A 20,752-nucleotide genomic window follows, 5' to 3' on the forward strand; every position below is an offset into this window, starting at 1 on the left:
GTGATACAGAAGGCTATGAATTTGTATTCTATCTCTGCCTGCACTCTGACCTGTCATCTCAATGACATACCTATTACCAATGAATTGTACTCCTAAATGGATTGAATAAATTATCATTTTCCGGACAAGAAATAGACAGGCAGAGGCTTCAAGAAGAATACTTGCTCCTGGTGGGCCTTGAACTCATAACCTTCGCAAATAATTGCTGGATACTGCTGTATAAGTACAACACGCTAACAGATTGCACCTCAGGATCCATCAACAACACTCTCACTGATCACCATATTTTGCAGAAACTGGGCTGTACGATATTCGTACCAAGTCAAAAATACTACTGAGGTACCTGGCTAGCTCAGTCGGTAGAGCATGAGACTCTTAATCTCAGGGTCGTGGGTTCGAGCCCCACGTTAGGTGACTATTTTCTCTGCCGAAGCACCATCACTTCGCAAACAGCCATCCGCTTGGAATTTCGAGCAGGCTTCCCAGCCTGCATAGCTGGTGATACAGAAGGCTATGAATTGGTGTTCTATCTCTGCCTGCACTCTGACCTGTCATCTCAATGACATACCTATTACCAATGAATTGTACTCCTAAATGGATTGAATAAATTATCATTTTCCGGACAAGAAATAGACAGGCAGAGGCTTCAAGAAGAATACTTGCTCCTGGTGGGCCTTGAACTCAAAACCTTCGCAAATAATTGCTGGATACTGCTGTATAAGTACGCCATATTTTGCAGAAACTGGGATGTAAGATATTCGAACCAACTCAAAATCACCATCGAGGTACCTGGCTAGCTCAGTCGGTAGAGCATGAGACTCTTAATCTCAGGGTCGTGGTTTCGAGCCCCACGTTGGAATTTCGAGCAAGCTTGCCACACTGCATAGCTGGTGATACAGAAGCCTATGAATTTGTATTCTATCTCTGCCTGCACTCTGACCTGTCATCTCAATGACATACCTATTACCAATGAATTGTACTCCTAAATGGATTGAATAAATTATTATTTTCCGGACAAGAAATAGACAGGCAGAGGCTTCAAGATTAAGAGCATGAGACTCTTAATCTCAGGGTCGTGGGTTCGAGCCCCACGTTAGGTGAGTATTTTCTCTGCCGAAGTACCATCACTTCGCAAACAGCCATCCGCTTGGAATTTCGAGCAGGCTTCCCAGCCTGTATAGCTGGTGATACAGAAGGCTATGAATTTGTGTTCTATCTCTGCCTGCACTCTGACCTGTCATCTCAATGACATACCTATTACCAATGAATTGTACTCCTAAATGGATTGAATAAATTATCATTTTCCGGACAAGAAATAGACAGGCAGAGGCTTCAAGAAGAATACTTGCTCCTGGTGGGCCTTGAACTCATAACCTTCGCAAATAATTGCTGGATACTGCTGTATAAGTACAACACGCTAACAGATTGCACCTCAGGATCCATCAACAACACTCTCACTGATCACCATATTTTGCAGAAACTGGGCTGTACGATATTCGTACCAAGTCAAAAATACTACTGAGGTACCTGGCTAGCTCAGTCGGTAGAGCATGAGACTCTTAATCTCAGGGTCGTGGGTTCGAGCCCCACGTTAGGTGACTATTTTCTCTGCCGAAGCACCATCACTTCTCAAACAGCCATCCGCTTGGAATTTCGAGCAGGCTTCCCAGCCTGCATAGCTGGTGATACAGAAGGCTATGAATTTGTGTTCTATCTCTGCCTGCACTCTGACCTGTCATCTCAATGACATACCTATTACCAATGAATTGTACTCCTAAATGGATTGAATAAATTATCATTTTCCGGACAAGAAATAGACAGGCAGAGGCTTCAAGAAGAATACTTGCTCCTGGTGGGCCTTGAACTCATAACCTTCGCATTTAATTGCTGTATACTGCTGTATAAGTACAACACGCTAACAGATTGCACCACAGGATCCATCAACAACACGCACTGATCACCATATTTTGCAGAAACTGGGATGTACGATATTCGTACCAGGTCAAAAATACTATTGAGGTACCTGGCTAGCTCAGTTGGTAGAGCATGAGACTCTTAATCTCAGGGTCGTGGTTCGAGCCCCACGTTAGGTGACTATTTTCTCTGCCGAAGCACCAACTCACTTCGCAAACAGCCATCCGCTTGGAATTTCGAGCAAGCTTGCCACACTGCATATCTGGTGATACAGAAGGCTATGGATTTGTATTCTATCTCTGCCTGCACTCTGACCTGTCATCTCAATGGATTGAATAAATTATCATTTTCCGGACAAGAAATAGACAGGCAGAGGCTTCAAGAAGAATACTTGCTCCTGGTGGGCCTTGAACTCATAACCTTCGCATTTAATTGCTGTATACTCCTGTATAAGTACAACACGCTAACAGATTGCACCACAGGATCCATCAACAACACGCACTGATCACCATATTTTGCAGAAACTGGGATGTACGATATTCGAACCAACTCAAAATCACCATTGAGGTACCTGGCTAGCTCAGTCGGTAGAGCATGAGACTCTTAATCTCAGGGTCGTGGGTTCGAACCCCACGTTAGGTGACTTTTTTCTCTGCCAAAGCACCAACTCACTTCGCAAACAACCATCCGCTTGGAATTTCGAGCAAGCTTGCCACACTGCATAGCTGGTGATACAGAAGGCTATGAATTTGTATTCTATCTCTGCCTGCACTCTGACCTGTCATCTCAATGACATACCTATTACAGATGAATTGTACTCCTAAATGGATTGAATAAATTATCATTTTCCGGACAAGAAATAGACAGGCAGAGGCTTCAAGAACAATACTTGCTCCTGGTGGGGCTTGAACTCATAACCTTATCATCTAATTTCTGTTTACTGCTGTATAAGTACAACACGCTAACAGATTGCACCACAGGATCCATCAACAACACTCTCACTGATCACCATATTTTGCAGAAACTGGGCTGTACGATATTCGTACCAAGTCAAAACTACTTTTGAGGTACCTGGCTAGCTCAGTCGTTAGACCATGAGACTCTTAATCTCATGGTTGTGGGTTCGAGCCCCACGTTAGGTGACTATTTTCTCTGCCGAAGCACCAACTCACTTCGCAAACAGCCATCCGCTTGGAATTTCGAGCAGGCTTACCAGCCTGCAAAGCTGGTGATACATAGAAGATACATAGAAGGCTATGAATTTGTATTCTATCTCTGCCTGTACTCTGACCTGTCATCACAATGACATACCTATTACCAATGAATTGTACTCCTAAATGGATTGAATGAATTATCATTTTCCGGACAAGAAATAGACAGGCAGAGGCTTCAAGAAGAATACTTGCTCCTGGTGGGCCTTGAACTCATAACCTTCGCATCTAATTGCTGTATACTGCTGTATAAGTACAACACGCTAACAGATTGCACCACAGGATCCATCAACAACACGCACTGATCACCATATTTTGCAGAAACTGGGATGTAAGATATTCGAACCAACTCAAAATCACCATCGAGGTACCTGGCTAGCTCAGTCGGTAGAGCATGAGACTCTTAATCTCAGGGTCGTGGTTTCGAGCCCCACGTTGGAATTTCGAGCAAGCTTACCACACTGCATAGCTGGTGATACAGAAGGCTATGAATTTGTATTCTATCTCTGCCTGCACTCTGACCTGTCATCTCAATGACATACCTATTACAAATGAATTGTACTCCTAAATGGATTGAATAAATTATCATTTTCCGGACAAGAAATAGACAGGCAGAGGCTTCAAGAAGAATACTTGCTCCTGGTGGGCCTTGAACTCATAACCTTCGCAAATAATTGCTGGATACTGCTGTATAAGTACAACACGCTAACAGATTGCACCACAGGATCCATCAACAACACTCTCACTGATCACCATATTTTGCAGAAACTGGGCTGTACGATATTCGTACAAAGTCAAAAATACTATTGAGGTACCTGGCTAGCTCAGTCGGTAGAGCATGAGACTCTTTTCGTGCAAGCTTGCCACACTGCATAGCTGGTGATACAGAAGGCTTTGAATTTGTATTCTATCTCTGCCTGCACTCTGACCTGTCATCTCAATGACATACCTATTACAGATGAATTGTACTCCTAAATGGATTGAATAAATTATTTTCCGGACAAGAAATAGACAGGCAGAGGCTTCAAGAACAATACTTGCTCCTGGTGGGGCTTGAACTCATAACCTTGTCATCTAATTGCTGTATACTGCTGTATAAGTACAACACGCTAACAGATTGCACCGCAGGATCCATCAACAACACTCACTGATCACCATATTTTGCAGAAACTGGGCTGTACGATATTCGTACCAAGTCAAAAATACTTTTGAGGTACTTGGCTAGCTCAGTCGGTAGAGCATGAGACTCTTAATCTCAGGGTTGTGGGTTTGAGCCCCACGTTAGGTGTCTATTTCTCTTCCGAAGCACCAACTCACTTCGCAAACAACCATCCGCTTGGAATTTCGAGCAAGTTTGCCACACTGCATAGCTGGTGATACAGAAGGCTATGCATTTGTATTCTATCTCTGCCTGCACTCTGACCTGTCATCTGAATGACATACCTATTACCGATGAATTGTACTCCTAAATGGATTGAATAAATGATCATTTTCCGGACAAGAAATAGACAGGCAGAGGCTTCAAGAACAATACTTGCTCCTGGTGGGGCTTGAACTCATAACCTTATCATCGTACCAAGTCAAAACCTTATTCGTACCAAGTCAAAAATACTATTGAGGTACTTGGCTAGCTCAGTCGGTAGAGCATGAGACACTTAATCTCAGGGTCGTGTGTTCGAGCCCCACGTTAGGTGATTATTTTCTCTGCCGAAGCACCAACTCACTTCGCAAACAACCATCCGCTTGGAATTTCGAGCAAGCTTGCCACACTGCATAGCTGGTGATACAGAAGGCTATGAATTTGTATTCTATCTCTGCCTGCACTCTGACCTGTCATCTCAATGACATACCTATTACAGATGAATTGTACTCCTAAATGGATTGAATAAATTATCATTTTCCGGACAAGAAATAGACAGGCAGAGGCTTCAAGAACAATACTTGCTCCTGGTGGGGCTTGAACTCATAACCTTATCATCTAATTGCTGTTTACTGCTGTATAAGTACAACACGCTAACAGATTGCACCACAGGATCCATCAACAACACTCTCACTGATCACCATATTTTGCAGAAACTGGGCTGTACGATATTCGTACCAAGTCAAAACTACTTTTGAGGTACCTGGCTAGCTCAGTCGTTAGAGCATGAGACTCTTAATCTCATGGTCGTGGGTTCGAGCCCCACGTTAGGTGACTATTTTCTCTGCCGAAGCACCAACTCACTTCGCAAACAGCCATCCGCTTGGAATTTCGAGCAGGCTTACCAGCCTGCATAGCTGGTGATACATAGAAGATACATAGAAGGCTATGAATTTGTATTCTATCTCTGCCTGCACTCTGACCTGTCATCTCAATGACATACCTATTACCAATGAATTGTACTCCTAAATGGATTGAATAAATTATCATTTTCCGGACAAGAAATAGACAGGCAGAGGCTTCAAGAAGAATACTTGCTCCTGGTGGGCCTTGAACTCATAACCTTCGCAAATAATTGCTGGATACTGCTGTATAAGTACAACACGCTAACAGATTGCACCTCAGGATCCATCAACAACACTCTCACTGATCACCATATTTTGCAGAAACTGGGCTGTACGATATTCGTACCAAGTCAAAAATACTACTGAGGTACCTGGCTAGCTCAGTCGGTAGAGCATGAGACTCTTAATCTCAGGGTCGTGGGTTCGAGCCCCACGTTAGGTGACTATTTTCTCTGCCGAAGCACCATCACTTCGCAAACAGCCATCCGCTTGGAATTTCGAGCAGGCTTCCCAGCCTGCATAGCTGGTGATACAGAAGGCTATGAATTTGTGTTCTATCTCTGCCTGCACTCTGACCTGTCATCTCAATGACATACCTATTACCAATGAATTGTACTCTTAAATGGATTGAATAAATTATCATTTTCCGGACAAGAAATAGACAGGCAGAGGCTTCAAGAAGAATACTTGCTCCTGGTGGGCCTTGAACTCATAACCTTCGCAAATAATTGCTGGATACTGCTGTATAAGTACAACACGCTAACAGATTGCACCACAGGATCCATCAACAACACTCTCACTGATCACCATATTTTGCAGAAACTGGGCTGTACGATATTCGTACAAAGTCAAAAATACTATTGAGGTACCTGGCTAGCTCAGTCGGTAGAGCATGAGACTCTTTTCGAGCAAGCTTGCCACACTGCATAGCTGGTGATACAGAAGGCTATGAATTTGTATTCTATCTCTGCCTGCACTCTGACCTGTCATCTCAATGACATACCTATTACAGATGAATTGTACTCCTAAATGGATTGAATAAATTATTTTCCGGACAAGAAATAGACAGACAGAGGCTTCAAGAACAATACTTGCTCCTGGTGGGGCTTGAACTCATAACCTTATCATCTAATTGCTGTATACTGCTGTATAAGTACAACACGCTAACAGATTGCACCACAGGATCCATCAACAACACTCTCACTGATCACCATATTATGAGACTCTTAATCTCAGGGTTGTGGGTTCGAGCCCCACGTTAGGTGACTATTTTCCCTGCCGAAGCACCAACTCACTTCACAAACAGCCATCCGCTTGGAATTTAGCGAAATGCTTGTGCTTCTAGTTCCGACAATGCAGTAATAACAAGTAATCTAACTAACAATTCCAAAACTACTGTCTTGTACACAGTGTAAGGGGATAAAGAATATGTACATAAGGATATATGAATGAGTGATGGTACAGAGCAGCATAGGCAAGATACAGTAGATGGTATCGAGTACAGTATGTACAAATGAGATGAGTATGTAAACAAAGTGGCATAGTTTAAAGTGGCTAGTGATACATGTATTACATAAGGATACAGTCGATGATATAGAGTACAGTATATACGTATGCATATGAGATGAATAATGTAGGGTAAGTAACATTATATAAGGTAGCATTGTTTAAAGTGGCTAGGGATATATTTACATCATTTCCCATCAATTCCCATTATTAAAGTGGCTGGAGTTGAGTCAGTGTCAGTGTGTTGGCAGCAGCCACTCAGTGTTAGTGGTGGCTGTTTAACAGTCTGATGGCCTTGAGATAGAAGCTGTTTTTCAGTCTCTCGGTCCCAGCTTTGATGCACCTGTACTGACCTCGCCTTCTGGATGATCGCGGGGTGAACAGGCAGTGGCTCGGGTGGTTGATGTCCTTGATGATCTTTATGGCCTTCCTGTGACATCGGGTGGTGTAGGTGTCCTGGAGGGCAGGTAGTTTGCCCCCGGTGATGCGTTGTGCAGACCTCACTACCCTCTGGAGAGCCTTACGGTTGAGGGCGGTGCAGTTGCCATACCAGGCGGTGATACAGCCCGCCAGGATGCTCTCGATTGTGCATCTGTAGAAGTTTGTGAGTGCTTTTGGTGACAAGCCGAATTTCTTCAGCCTCCTGAGGTTGAAGAGGCGCTGCTGCGCCTTCTTCACGATGCTGTCTGTGTGAGTGGACCAATTCAGTTTGTCTGTGATGTGTATGCCGAGGAACTTAAAACTTGCTACCCTCTCCACTACTGTTCCATCGATGTGGATAGGGGGGTGTTCCCTCTGCTGTTTCCTGAAGTCCACAATCATCTCCTTAGTTTTGTTGACGTTGAGTGTGAGGTTATTTTCCTGACACCACACTCCGAGGGCCCTCACCTCCTCCCTGTAGGCCGTCTCGTCGTTGTTGGTAATCAAGCCTACCACTGTTGTGTCGTCCGCAAACTTGATGATTGAGATGGAGGCATGCGTGGCCACGCAGTCGTGGGTGAACAGGGAGTACAGGAGAGGGCTCAGAACGCACCCTTGTGGGGCCCCAGTGTTGAGGATCAGCGGGGAGGAGATGTTGTTGCCTACCCTCACCACCTGGGGGCGGCCCGTCAGGAAGTCCAGTACCCAGTTGCACAGGGCGGGGTCGAGACCCAGGGTCTCGAGCTTGATGACGAGCTTGGAGGGTACTATGGTGTTGAATGCCGAGCTGTAGTCGATGAACAGCATTCTCACATAGGTATTCCTCTTGTCCAGATGGGTTAGGGCAGTGTGCAGTGTGGTTGAGATTGCATCGTCTGTGGACCTATTTGGGCGGTAAGCAAATTGGAGTGGGTCTAGGGTGTCAGGTAGGGTGGAGGTGATATGGTCCTTGACTAGTCTCTCAAAGCACTTCATGATGACGGATGTGAGTGCTACGGGGCGGTAGTCGTTTAGCTCAGTTACCTTAGCTTTCTTGGGAACAGGAACAATGGTGGCCCTCTTGAAGCATGTGGGAACAGCAGACTGGTATAGGGATTGATTGAATATGTCCGTAAACACACCGGCCAGCTGGTCTGCGCATGCTCTGAGGGCGCGGCTGGGGATGCCGTACCTATTACCAATGAATTGTACTCCTAAATGGATTGAATAAATTATCCTTTTCCGGACAAGAACTAGACAGGCAGAGGCTTCAAGAAGAATACTTGCACCTGGTGGGCCTTGAACTCATAACCTTCGCATCTAATTGCTGTATACTGCTGTATAAGTACAACACGCTAACAGATTGCACCACAGGATCCATTAACAACACGCACTGATCACCATATTTTGCAGAAACTGGGATGTAAGATATTCGAACCAACTCAAAATCACCATTGAGCTACCTGGCTAGCTCAGTCGGTAGAGCATGAGACTCTTAATCTCAGGGTCGTGTGTTCGAGCCCTACGTTAGGTGATTATTTTCTCTGCCGAAGCACCAACTCACTTCGCAAACAACCATCCGCTTGGAATTTCGAGCAGGCTTGCCACCCTGCATAGTTGGTGATACAGAAGGCTATGAATTTGTATTCTAGCTCTGCCTGCACTCTGACCTGTCGTCTGAATGACATACCTATTACCAATGAATTGTACTCCTAAATGGCTTGAATAAACTATCATTTTCCGGACAAGAAATAGACAGGCAGAGGCTTCAAGAAGAATACTTTCTCCTGGTTGGGCTTTAACTCATAACCTTGTCATCTAATTGCTGTATACTGCTGTATAAGTACAACACGCTAACAGATTGCACCACAGGATCCATCAACAACACTCACTATTCACCATATTTTGCAGAAACTGGGATGTACGATATTCAAACCAAGTCAAGATCACCATTGAGGCACCTGGCTAGCTCAGTCGGTAGAGCATGAGACTCTTAATCTCAGGGTCGTGGGTTCGAGCCCCACGTTAGGTGATTATTTTCTCTGCCGAAGCACCAACTCACTTCGCAAACAACCATCCGTTTGGAATTTCGAGCAGGCTTGTCACCCTGCATAGTTGGTGATACAGAAGGCTATGAATTTATACCTCTGCCTGCACTCTGACATGTCATCTGAATGACTTACCAATGAATTGTACTCCTAAATGGCATGAATAAATGCCCCTTTTCTGCACAAGAAATAGACAGGCAGAGGCTTCAAGAAGAATACTTGCTCCTGGTGGGCCTTGAACTCATAACCTTCGCATCTAATTGCTGTATACTGCTGTATAAGTACAACACGCTAGCAGATTGCACCACAGGATCCATCAACAACACTCACTGATCACCATATTTTGCAGAAACTGGGATGTACGATATTCAAACCAAGTCAAAATTTACCATTGAGGCACCTGGCTAGCTCAGTCGGTAGAGCATGAGACTCTTAATCTCAGGGTCAGGGTCGTGGGTTCGAGCCCCAAGTTAGGTGATTATTTTCTCTGCCGAAGCACCAACTCACTTCGCAAACAACAATCCGCTTGGAATTTCGAGCAGGCTTGTCACCCTGCATAGTTGGTGATACAGAAGTCTATGAATTTGTATTCTAGCTCTGCCTGCACTCTGACCTGTCATCTGAATGACATACCTATTACCAATGAATTGTACTCCTAAATGGCTTGAATAAATGCTCCTTTTCTGCACAAGAAATAGACAGGCAGAGGCTTCAAGAAGAATACTTGCACCTGGTGGGGCTTGAACTCATAACCTTCGCATCTAATTGCTGTATACTGCTGTATAAGTACAACACGCTAGCAGATTGCACCACAGGATCCATCAACAACACTCACTGATCACCATATTTTGCAGAAACTGGGATGTAAGATATTCGAACCAAGTCAAAATTTACCATTGAGGCACCTGGCTAGCTCAGTCGGTAGAGCATGAGACTCTTAATCTCAGGGTCGTGGGTTCGAGCCCCAAGAAGAATACTTGCTCCTGGTGGGGCTTGAACTCATAACCTTGTTATCTAATTGCTGTATACTGCTGTACAAGTACAACACTCTAACAGATTGCACCACAGGATCCATCAACAACAATCACTGATCACCATATTTTGCAGAAACTGGGATGTACGATATTCAAACCAAGTCAAAATCACTATTGAGGCACCTGGCTAGCTCAGTCGGTAGAGCATTAGACTCTTAATCTCAGGGTCGTGGGTTCGTGCCCCACGTTAGTTGATTATTTTCTCTGCCGAAGCACCAACTCACTTCGCAAACAACCATCCGCTTGGAATTTCGAGCAGGCTTGCCACCCTGCATAGTTGGTGATACAGAAGGCTATGAATTTGTATTCTAGCTCTGCCTGCACTCTGACCTGTCGTCTGAATGACATACCTATTACCAATGAATTGTACTCCTAAATGGCTTGAATAAATTATCATTTTCCGGACAAGAAATAGACAGGCAGAGGCTTCAAGAAGAATACTTGCTCCTGGTGGGGCTTGAACTCATAACCTTGTCATCTAAATGCTGTATAATGCTGTACAAGTACAACACGCTAACAGATTGCACCACAGGATCCATCAACAACAATCACTGATCACCATATTTTGCAGAAACTGGGATGTACGATATTCAAACCAAGTCAAAATCACTATTGAGGCACCTGGCTAGCTCAGTCGGTAGAGCATTAGACTCTTAATCTCAGGGTCGTGGGTTCGTGCCCCACGTTAGGTGATTATTTTCTCTGCCGAAGCACCAACTCACTTCGCAAACAACCATCCGCTTGGAATTTCGAGCAGGCTTGCCACCCTGCATAGTTGGTGATACAGAAGGCTATGAATTTGTATTCTATCTCTGCCTGCACTATGACCTGTCGTCTGAATGACATACCTATTACCAATGAATTGTACTCCTAAATGGCTTGAATAAATTATCATTTTCCGGACAAGAAATAGACAGGCAGAGGCTTCAAGAAGAATACTTGCTCCTGGTGGGGCTTGAACTCATAACCTTGTCATCTAATTGCTGTATACTGCTGTACAAGTACAACACGCTAACAGATTGCACCACAGGATCCATCAACAACAATCACTGATCACCATATTTTGCAGAAACTGGGATGTACGATTTTCAAACCAAGTCAAAATCACCATTGAGGCACCTGGCTAGCTCAGTCGGTAGAGCATGAGACTCTTAATCTCAGGGTCGTGGGTTCGAGCCCCACGTTAGATGATTATTTTCTCTGCCGAAGCACCAACTCACTTCGCAAACAACCATCCGCTTGGAATTTCGAGCAGGCTTGCCACCCTGCATAGTTGGTGATACAGAAGGCTATGAATTTGTATTCTAGCTCTGCCTGCACTCTGACCTGTCGTCTGAATGACATACCTATTACCAATGAATTGTACTCGTAAATGGCTTGAATAAACTATCATTTTCCGGACAAGAAATAGACAGGCAGAGGCTTCAAGAAGAATACTTTCTCCTGGTTGGGCTTTAACTCATAACCTTGTCATCTAATTGCTGTATACTGCTGTATAAGTACAACACGCTAACAGATTGCACCACAGGATCCATCAACAACACTCACTATTCACCATATTTTGCAGAAACTGGGATGTACGATATTCAAACCAAGTCAAGATCACCATTGAGGCACCTGGCTAGCTCAGTCGGTAGAGCATGAGACTCTTAATCTCAGGGTCGTGGGTTCGAGCCCCACGTTAGGTGATTATTTTCTCTGCCGAAGCACCAACTCACTTCGCAAACAACCATCCGTTTGGAATTTCGAGCAGGCTTGTCACCCTGCATAGTTGGTGATACAGAAGGCTATGAATTTATACCTCATGACTTACCAATGAATTGTACTCCTAAATGGCATGAATAAATGCCCCTTTTCTGCACAAGAAATAGACAGGCAGAGGCTTCAAGAATAATACTTGCTCCTGGTGGGCCTTGAACTCATAACCTTCTCATCTAATTGCTGTATACTGCTGTATAAGTACAACACGCTAACAGATTGCACCACAGGATCCATCAACAACACGCACTGATCACCATATTTTGAAGATACTAAGATGTACGATATTCGTACCAGGTCAAAAATACTATTGAGGTACCTGGCTAGCTCAGTCGGTAGAGCATGAGACTCTTAATCTCAGGGTCGTGGGTTCGAGCCCCACGTTAGGTGATTATTTTCTCTTCCGAAGCACCAACTCACTTCGCAAACAACCATCCTGTTGGAATTTCGAGCAAGCTTGCCACACTGCATAGCTGGTGATACAGAAGGCTATGAATTTGTATTCTAGCTCTGCCTGCACTCTGACCTGTCATCTGAATGAAATACCTATTACCAATGAATTGTACTCCTAAATGGCTTGAATAAATTATCATTTTCCGGACAAGAAATAGACAGGCAGAGGCTTCAAGAAGAATACTTGCTCCTGGTGGGGCTTGAACTCATAACCTTGTCATCCAAATGCTGTATAATGCTGTACAAGTACAACACGATAACAGATTGCACCACAGGATCCATCAACAACAATCACTGATCACCATATTTTGCAGAAACTGGGATGTACGATATTCAAACCAAGTCAAAATCACCATTGAGGCACTTGGCTAGCTCAGTCGGTAGAGCATGAGACTCTTAATCTCAGGGTCGTGGGTTTGAGCCCCACGTTAGGTGATTTTTTTCTCTGCCGAAGCACCAACTCACTTCGCAAACAACCATCCGCTTGGAATTTCGAGCAGGCTTGTCACCCTGCATAGTTGGTGATACAGAAGGCTATGAATTTGTATTCTACCTCTGCCTGCACTCTGACCTGTCATCTGAATGACATACCTATTACCAATGAATTGTACTCCTAAATGGCATGAATAAATGCTCCTTTTCTGCACAAGAAATAGACAGGCAGAGGCTTCAAGAAGAATACTTGCTCCTGGTGGGCCTTGAACTCATAACCTTCGCATCTTATTGCTGTATACTGCTGTATAAGTACAACACGCTAACAGATTGCACCACAGGATCCATCAACAACACTCACTGATCACCATATTTTGCAGAAACTGGGATGTACGATATTCAAACCAAGTCAAAATCACCATTGAGGCACCTGGCTAGCTCAGTCGGTAGAGCATGAGACTCTTAATCTCAGGGTCGTGGGTTCGAGCCCCACGTTAGGTGATTATTTTCTCTGCCTAAGCACCAACTCACTTCGCAAACAACCATCCGCTTGGAATTTCGAGCAGGCTTGCCACCCTGCATAGTTGGTGATACAGAAGGCTATGAATTTGTATTCTATCTCTGCCTGCACTCTGACCTGTCATCTGAATGACATACCTATTACCGATGAATTGTACTCCTAAATGGCTTGAATAAATGCTCCTTTTCTGCAGGAGAAATAGACAGGCAGAGGCTTCAAGAAGAATACTTGCACCTGGTGGGGCTTGAACTCATAACCTTATCATCTAATTGCTGTATACTCCTGTATAAGTACAACACGCTAACAGATTGCACCACAGGATCCATCAACAACACTCACTGATCACCATATTTTGCAGAAACTGGGATGTACGATATTCAAACCAAGTCAAAATCACCGTTGAGGTACCTGGCTAACTCAGTCGGTAGAGCATGAGACTCTTAACCTCAGGGTTGTGGGTTCGAGCCCCAAGTTAGGTGATTATTTTCTCTGCCGAAGCACCAACTCACTAAGCAAACAACAATCCGCTTGGAATTTCGAGCAGGCTTGTCACCCTGCATAGTTGGTGATACAGAAGTCTATGAATTTGTATTCTATCTCTGCCTGCACTCTGACCTGTCATCTGAATGACATACCTATTACCGATGAATTGTACTCCTAAATGGCTTGAATAAATGCTCCTTTTCTGCACAAGAAATAGACAGGCAGAGGCTTCAAGAAGAATACTTGCTCCTGGTGGGCCTTGAACTCATAACCTTCGCATCTTATTGCTGTATAAGTACAACACGCTAACAGATTGCACCACAGGATCCATCAACAACACTCACTGATCACCATATTTTGCAGAAACTGGGATGTACGATATTCAAACCAAGTCAAAATCACCATTGAGGCACCTGGCTAGCTCAGTCGGTAGAGCATGAGACTCTTAATCTCAGGGTCGTGGGTTCGAGCCCCACGTTAGGTGCTTATTTTCTCTGCCGAAGCACCAACTCAATTCGCAAACAACCATCCGCTTGGAATTTTGAGCAGGCTTGCCACCCTGCATAGTTGGTGATACAGAAGGCTATGAATTTGTATTCTATCTCTGCCTGCACTCTGACCTGTCATCTCAATGACATACCTATTACCGATGAATTGTACTCCTAAATGGATTGAAAAAATATAATTTTCCGGACAAGAAATAGACAGGCAGAGGCTTCAAGAAGAGTACTTACACCTGGTGGGGCTTGAACTCATAACCTTCGCATCTTATTGCTGTATACTGCTGTATAAGTACAACACGCTAACAGATTGCACCACAGGATCCATCAACAACACTCACTGATCACCATATTTTGCAGAAACTGGGATGTACGATATTCAAACCAAGTCAAAACCACCATTGAGGCACCTGGCTAGCTCAGTCGGTAGAGCATGAGACTCTTAATCTCAGGGTCGTGGGTTCGAGCCCCATGTTAGGTGACTATTTTCTCTGCCGAAGCACCAACTCACTTCGCAAACAACCATCCGCTTGGAATTTTGAGCAGGCTTGCCACCCTGCATAGTTGGTGATACAGAAGGCTATGAATTTGTATTCTATCTCTGCCTGCACTCTGACCTGTCATCTCAATGACATACCTATTACCGATGAATTGTACTCCTAAATGGATTGAAAAAATATAATTTTCCGGACAAGAAATAGACAGGCAGAGGCTTCAAGAAGAATACTTACACCTGGTGGGGCTTGAACTCATAACCTTGTCATCTAATTGCTGTATACTGCTGTATAAGTACAACACGCTAACAGATTGCACCACAGGATCCATCAACAACACTCTCACTGATCACCAAATTTTGCAGAAACTGGGCTGTACGATATTCGTACCAAGTCAAAAATACTATTGAGGTACCTGGCTACCTCAGTCGGTAGAGCTTGAGACTCTTAATCTCAGGGTCGTGGGTTCGAGCCCCACGTTAGGTGATTATTTTCTCTGCCGAAGCACCAACTCACTTCGCAAACAACCATCCGCTTGGAATTTCGAGCAAGCTTGCCACCCTGCATAGTTGGTGATACAGAAGGCTATGAATTTGTATTCTAGCTCTGCCTGCACTCTGACCTGTCGTCTGAATGACATACCTATTACCAATGAATTGTACTCCTAAATGGCTTGAATAAATTATCATTTTCCGGACAAGAAATAGACAGACAGAGGCTTCAAGAACAATACTTGCTCCTGGTGGGGCTTGAACTCATAACCTTATCATCTAATTGCTGTATACTGCTGTATAAGTACAACACGCTAACAGATTGCACCACAGGATCCATCAACAACACTCTCACTGATCACCATATTATGAGACTCTTAATCTCAGGGTTGTGGGTTCGAGCCCCACGTTAGGTGACTATTTTCCCTGCCGAAGCACCAACTCACTTCACAAACAGCCATCCGCTTGGAATTTAGCGAAATGCTTGTGCTTCTAGTTCCGACAATGCAGTAATAACAAGTAATCTAACTAACAATTCCAAAACTACTGTCTTGTACACAGTGTAAGGGGATAAAGAATATGTACATAAGGATATATGAATGAGTGATGGTACAGAGCAGCATAGGCAAGATACAGTAGATGGTATCGAGTACAGTATGTACAAATGAGATGAGTATGTAAACAAAGTGGCATAGTTTAAAGTGGCTAGTGATACATGTATTACATAAGGATACAGTCGATGATATAGAGTACAGTATATACGTATGCATATGAGATGAATAATGTAGGGTAAGTAACATTATATAAGGTAGCATTGTTTAAAGTGGCTAGGGATATATTTACATCATTTCCCATCAATTCCCATTATTAAAGTGGCTGGAGTTGAGTCAGTGTCAGTGTGTTGGCAGCAGCCACTCAGTGTTAGTGGTGGCTGTTTAACAGTCTGATGGCCTTGAGATAGAAGCTGTTTTTCAGTCTCTCGGTCCCAGCTTTGATGCACCTGTACTGACCTCGCCTTCTGGATGATCGCGGGGTGAACAGGCAGTGGCTCGGGTGGTTGATGTCCTTGATGATCTTTATGGCCTTCCTGTGACATCGGGTGGTGTAGGTGTCCTGGAGGGCAGGTAGTTTGCCCCCGGTGATGCGTTGTGCAGACCTCACTACCCTCTGGAGAGCCTTACGGTTGAGGGCGGTGCAGTTGCCATACCAGGCGGTGATACAGCCCGCCAGGATGCTCTCGATTGTGCATCTGTAGAAGTTTGTGAGTGCTTTTGGTGACAAGCCGAATTTCTTCAGCCTCCTGAGGTTGAAGAGGCGCTGCTGCGCCTTCTTCACGATGCTGTCTGTGTGAGTGGACCAATTCAGTTTGTCTGTGATGTGTATGCCGAGGAACTTAAAACTTGCTACCCTCTCCACTACGGTTCCATCGATGTGGATAGGGGGGTGTTCCCTCTGCTGTTTCCTGAAGTCCACAATCATCTCCTTAGTTTTGTTGACGTTGAGTGTGAGGTTATTTTCCTGACACCACACTCCGAGGGCCCTCACCTCCTCCCTGTAGGCCGTCTCGTCGTTGTTGGTAATCAAGCCTACCACTGTTGTGTCGTCCGCAAACTTGATGATTGAGATGGAGGCATGCGTGGCCACGCAGTCGTGGGTGAACAGGGAGTACAGGAGAGGGCTCAGAACGCACCCTTGTGGGGCCCCAGTGTTGAGGATCAGCGGGGAGGAGATGTTGTTGCCTACCCTCACCACCTGGGGGCGGCCCGTCAGGAAGTCCAGTACCCAGTTGCACAGGGCGGGGTCGAGACCCAGGGTCTCGAGCTTGATGACGAGCTTGGAGGGTACTATGGTGTTGAATGCCGAGCTGTAGTCGATGAACAGCATTCTCACATAGGTATTCCTCTTGTCCAGATGGGTTAGGGCAGTGTGCAGTGTGGTTGAGATTGCATCGTCTGTGGACCTATTTGGGCGGTAAGCAAATTGGAGTGGGTCTAGGGTGTCAGGTAGGGTGGAGGTGATATGGTCCTTGACTAGTCTCTCAAAGCACTTCATGATGACGGATGTGAGTGCTACGGGGCGGTAGTCGTTTAGCTCAGTTACCTTAGCTTTCTTGGGAACAGGAACAATGGTGGCCCTCTTGAAGCATGTGGGAACAGCAGACTGGTATAGGGATTGATTGAATATGTCCGTAAACACACCGGCCAGCTGGTCTGCGCATGCTCTGAGGGCGCGGCTGGGGATGCCGTACCTATTACCAATGAATTGTACTCCTAAATGGATTGAATAAATTATCCTTTTCCGGACAAGAACTAGACAGGCAGAGGCTTCAAGAAGAATACTTGCACCTGGTGGGCCTTGAACTCATAACCTTCGCATCTAATTGCTGTATACTGCTGTATAAGTACAACACGCTAACAGATTGCACCACAGGATCCATTAACAACACGCACTGATCACCATATTTTGCAGAAACTGGGATGTAAGATATTCGAACCAACTCAAAATCACCATTGAGCTACCTGGCTAGCTCAGTCGGTAGAGCATGAGACTCTTAATCTCAGGGTCGTGTGTTCGAGCCCCACGTTAGGTGATTATTTTCTCTGCCGAAGCACCAACTCACTTCGCAAACAGCCATCCGCTTGGAATTTCGAGCAGGCTTGCCAGCCTGCATAGCTGGTGATGCATAGAAGATACATAGAAGGCTATGAATTTGTATTCTATCTCTGCCTGCACTGACCTGTCATCACAATGACATACCTATTACCAATGAATTGTACTCCTAAATGGCTTGAATAAATTATCATTTTCCAGACAAGAAATAGACAGGCAGAGGCTTCAAGAACTTGCTACTTGCTCCTGGTGGGGCTTGAACTCATAACCTTGTAATCTAATTGCTGTATACTGCTGTACAAGTACAACACGCTAACAGATTGCACCACAGGATCCATCAACAACAATCACTAATCACCATATTTTGCAGAAACTGGGATGTACGATATTCAAACCAAGTCAAAATCACCATTGAGGCACCTGGCTACCTCAGTCGGTACAGCATGAGACTCTTAATCTCAGGGTCGTGGGTTCGAGCCCCACGTTAGGTGATTATTTTCTCTGCCGAAGCACCAACTCACTTCGCAAACAACCATCCGCTTGGAATTTCGAGCAGGCTTGCCACCCTGCATAGTTGGTGATACAGAAGGCTATGAATTTGTATTCTAGCTCTGCCTGCACTCTGACCTGTCGTCTGAATGACATACCTATTACCAATGAATTGTACTCCTAAATGGCTTGAATAAACTATCATTTTCCGGACAAGAAATAGACAGGCAGAGGCTTCAAGAAGAATACTTTCTCCTGGTTGGGCTTTAACTCATAACCTTGTCATCTAATTGCTGTATACTGCTGTATAAGTACAACACGCTAACAGATTGCACCACAGGATCCATCAACAACACTCACTATTCACCATATTTTGCAGAAACTGGGATGTACGATATTCAAACCAAGTCAAGATCACCATTGAGGCACCTGGCTAGCTCAGTCGGTAGAGCATGAGACTCTTAATCTCAGGGTCGTGGGTTCGAGCCCCACGTTAGGTGATTATTTTCTCTGCCGAAGCACCAACTCACTTCGCAAACAACCATCCGTTTGGAATTTCGAGCAGGCTTGTCACCCTGCATAGTTGGTGATACAGAAGGCTATGAATTTATACCTCTGCCTGCACTCTGACCTGTCATCTGAATGACTTACCAATGAATTGTACTCCTAAATGGCATGAATAAATGCCCCTTTTCTGCACAAGAAATAGACAGGCAGAGGCTTCAAGAAGAATACTTGCTCCTGGTGGGCCTTGAACTCATAACCTTCGCATCTAATTGCTGTATACTGCTGTATAAGTACAACACGCTAGCAGATTGCACCACAGGATCCATCAACAACACTCACTGATCACCATATTTTGCAGAAACTGGGATGTACAATATTCAAACCAAGTCAAAATTTACCATTGAGGCACCTGGCTAGCTCAGTCGGTAGAGCATGAGACTCTTAATCTCAGGGTCAGGGTCGTGGGTTCGAGCCCCAAGTTAGGTGATTATTTTCTCTGCCGAAGCACCAACTCACTTCGCAAACAACAATCCGCTTGGAATTTCGAGCAGGCTTGTCACCCTGCATAGTTGGTGATACAGAAGTCTATGAATTTGTATTCTAGCTCTGCCTGCACTCTGACCTGTCATCTGAATGACATACCTATTACCAATGAATTGTACTCCTAAATGGCTTGAATAAATGCTCCTTTTCTGCACAAGAAATAGACAGGCAGAGGCTTCAAGAAGAATACTTGCACCTGGTGGGGCTTGAACTCATAACCTTCGCATCTAATTGCTGTATACTGCTGTATAAGTACAACACGCTAGCAGATTGCACCACAGGATCCATCAACAACACTCACTGATCACCATATTTTGCAGAAACTGGGATGTAAGATATTCGAACCAAGTCAAAATTTACCATTGAGGCACCTGGCTAGCTCAGTCGGTAGAGCATGAGACTCTTAATCTCAGGGTCGTGGGTTCGAGCCCCAAGAAGAATACTTGCTCCTGGTGGGGCTTGAACTCATAACCTTGTTATCTAATTGCTGTATACTGCTGTACAAGTACAACACTCTAACAGATTGCACCACAGGATCCATCAACAACAATCACTGATCACCATATTTTGCAGAAACTGGGATGTACGATATTCAAACCAAGTCAAAATCACTATTGAGGCACCTGGCTAGCTCAGTCGGTAGAGCATTAGACTCTTAATCTCAGGGTCGTGGGTTCGTGCCCCACGTTAGTTGATTATTTTCTCTGCCGAAGCACCAACTCACTTCGCAAACAACCATCCGCTTGGAATTTCGAGCAGGCTTGCCACCCTGCATAGTTGGTGATACAGAAGGCTATGAATTTGTATTCTAGCTCTGCCTGCACTCTGACCTGTCGTCTGAATGACATACCTATTACCAATGAATTGTACTCCTAAATGGCTTGAATAAATTATCATTTTCCGGACAAGAAATAGACAGGCAGAGGCTTCAAGAAGAATACTTGCTCCTGGTGGGGCTTGAACTCATAACCTTGTCATCTAAATGCTGTATAATGCTGTACAAGTACAACACGCTAACAGATAGCACCACAGGATCCATCAACAACAATCACTGATCACCATATTTTGCAGAAACTGGGATGTACGATATTCAAA

At 44.6% G+C, this 20,752-nt stretch overlaps 10 non-coding genes across 10 annotated transcripts; all 10 read left to right on the forward strand.

Moving 5' to 3' along the window:
• Positions 1-341: 341 nt before the first annotated feature.
• Positions 342-414, forward strand: trnak-cuu (transfer RNA lysine (anticodon CUU)). The gene has a single exon. It is a non-coding gene; the product is annotated as a tRNA-Lys (tRNA).
• A 1,111-nt stretch (positions 415-1,525) lies between these two features.
• On the forward strand, positions 1,526-1,598 carry trnak-cuu (transfer RNA lysine (anticodon CUU)). The gene has a single exon. It is a non-coding gene; the product is annotated as a tRNA-Lys (tRNA).
• An 885-nt stretch (positions 1,599-2,483) lies between these two features.
• trnak-cuu (transfer RNA lysine (anticodon CUU)) lies at positions 2,484-2,556 on the forward strand. The gene has a single exon. It is a non-coding gene; the product is annotated as a tRNA-Lys (tRNA).
• A 3,203-nt stretch (positions 2,557-5,759) lies between these two features.
• On the forward strand, positions 5,760-5,832 carry trnak-cuu (transfer RNA lysine (anticodon CUU)). Its single transcript has one exon. It is a non-coding gene; the product is annotated as a tRNA-Lys (tRNA).
• Positions 5,833-9,254: 3,422 nt separating this feature from the next.
• On the forward strand, positions 9,255-9,327 carry trnak-cuu (transfer RNA lysine (anticodon CUU)). The gene has a single exon. It is a non-coding gene; the product is annotated as a tRNA-Lys (tRNA).
• Positions 9,328-11,992: 2,665 nt separating this feature from the next.
• On the forward strand, positions 11,993-12,065 carry trnak-cuu (transfer RNA lysine (anticodon CUU)). The gene has a single exon. It is a non-coding gene; the product is annotated as a tRNA-Lys (tRNA).
• Positions 12,066-12,452: 387 nt separating this feature from the next.
• On the forward strand, positions 12,453-12,525 carry trnak-cuu (transfer RNA lysine (anticodon CUU)). The gene has a single exon. It is a non-coding gene; the product is annotated as a tRNA-Lys (tRNA).
• Positions 12,526-13,448: 923 nt separating this feature from the next.
• On the forward strand, positions 13,449-13,521 carry trnak-cuu (transfer RNA lysine (anticodon CUU)). The gene has a single exon. It is a non-coding gene; the product is annotated as a tRNA-Lys (tRNA).
• Positions 13,522-14,434: 913 nt separating this feature from the next.
• Positions 14,435-14,507, forward strand: trnak-cuu (transfer RNA lysine (anticodon CUU)). Its single transcript has one exon. It is a non-coding gene; the product is annotated as a tRNA-Lys (tRNA).
• A 4,527-nt stretch (positions 14,508-19,034) lies between these two features.
• On the forward strand, positions 19,035-19,107 carry trnak-cuu (transfer RNA lysine (anticodon CUU)). The gene has a single exon. It is a non-coding gene; the product is annotated as a tRNA-Lys (tRNA).
• The last annotated feature ends 1,645 nt before the right edge of the window (positions 19,108-20,752 follow it).

The sequence above is a fragment of the Oncorhynchus clarkii genome, chromosome 2 (assembly GCF_045791955.1).
Source record: "Oncorhynchus clarkii lewisi isolate Uvic-CL-2024 chromosome 2, UVic_Ocla_1.0, whole genome shotgun sequence".
In the NCBI taxonomy this organism is placed as follows: domain Eukaryota; kingdom Metazoa; phylum Chordata; class Actinopteri; order Salmoniformes; family Salmonidae; genus Oncorhynchus; species Oncorhynchus clarkii.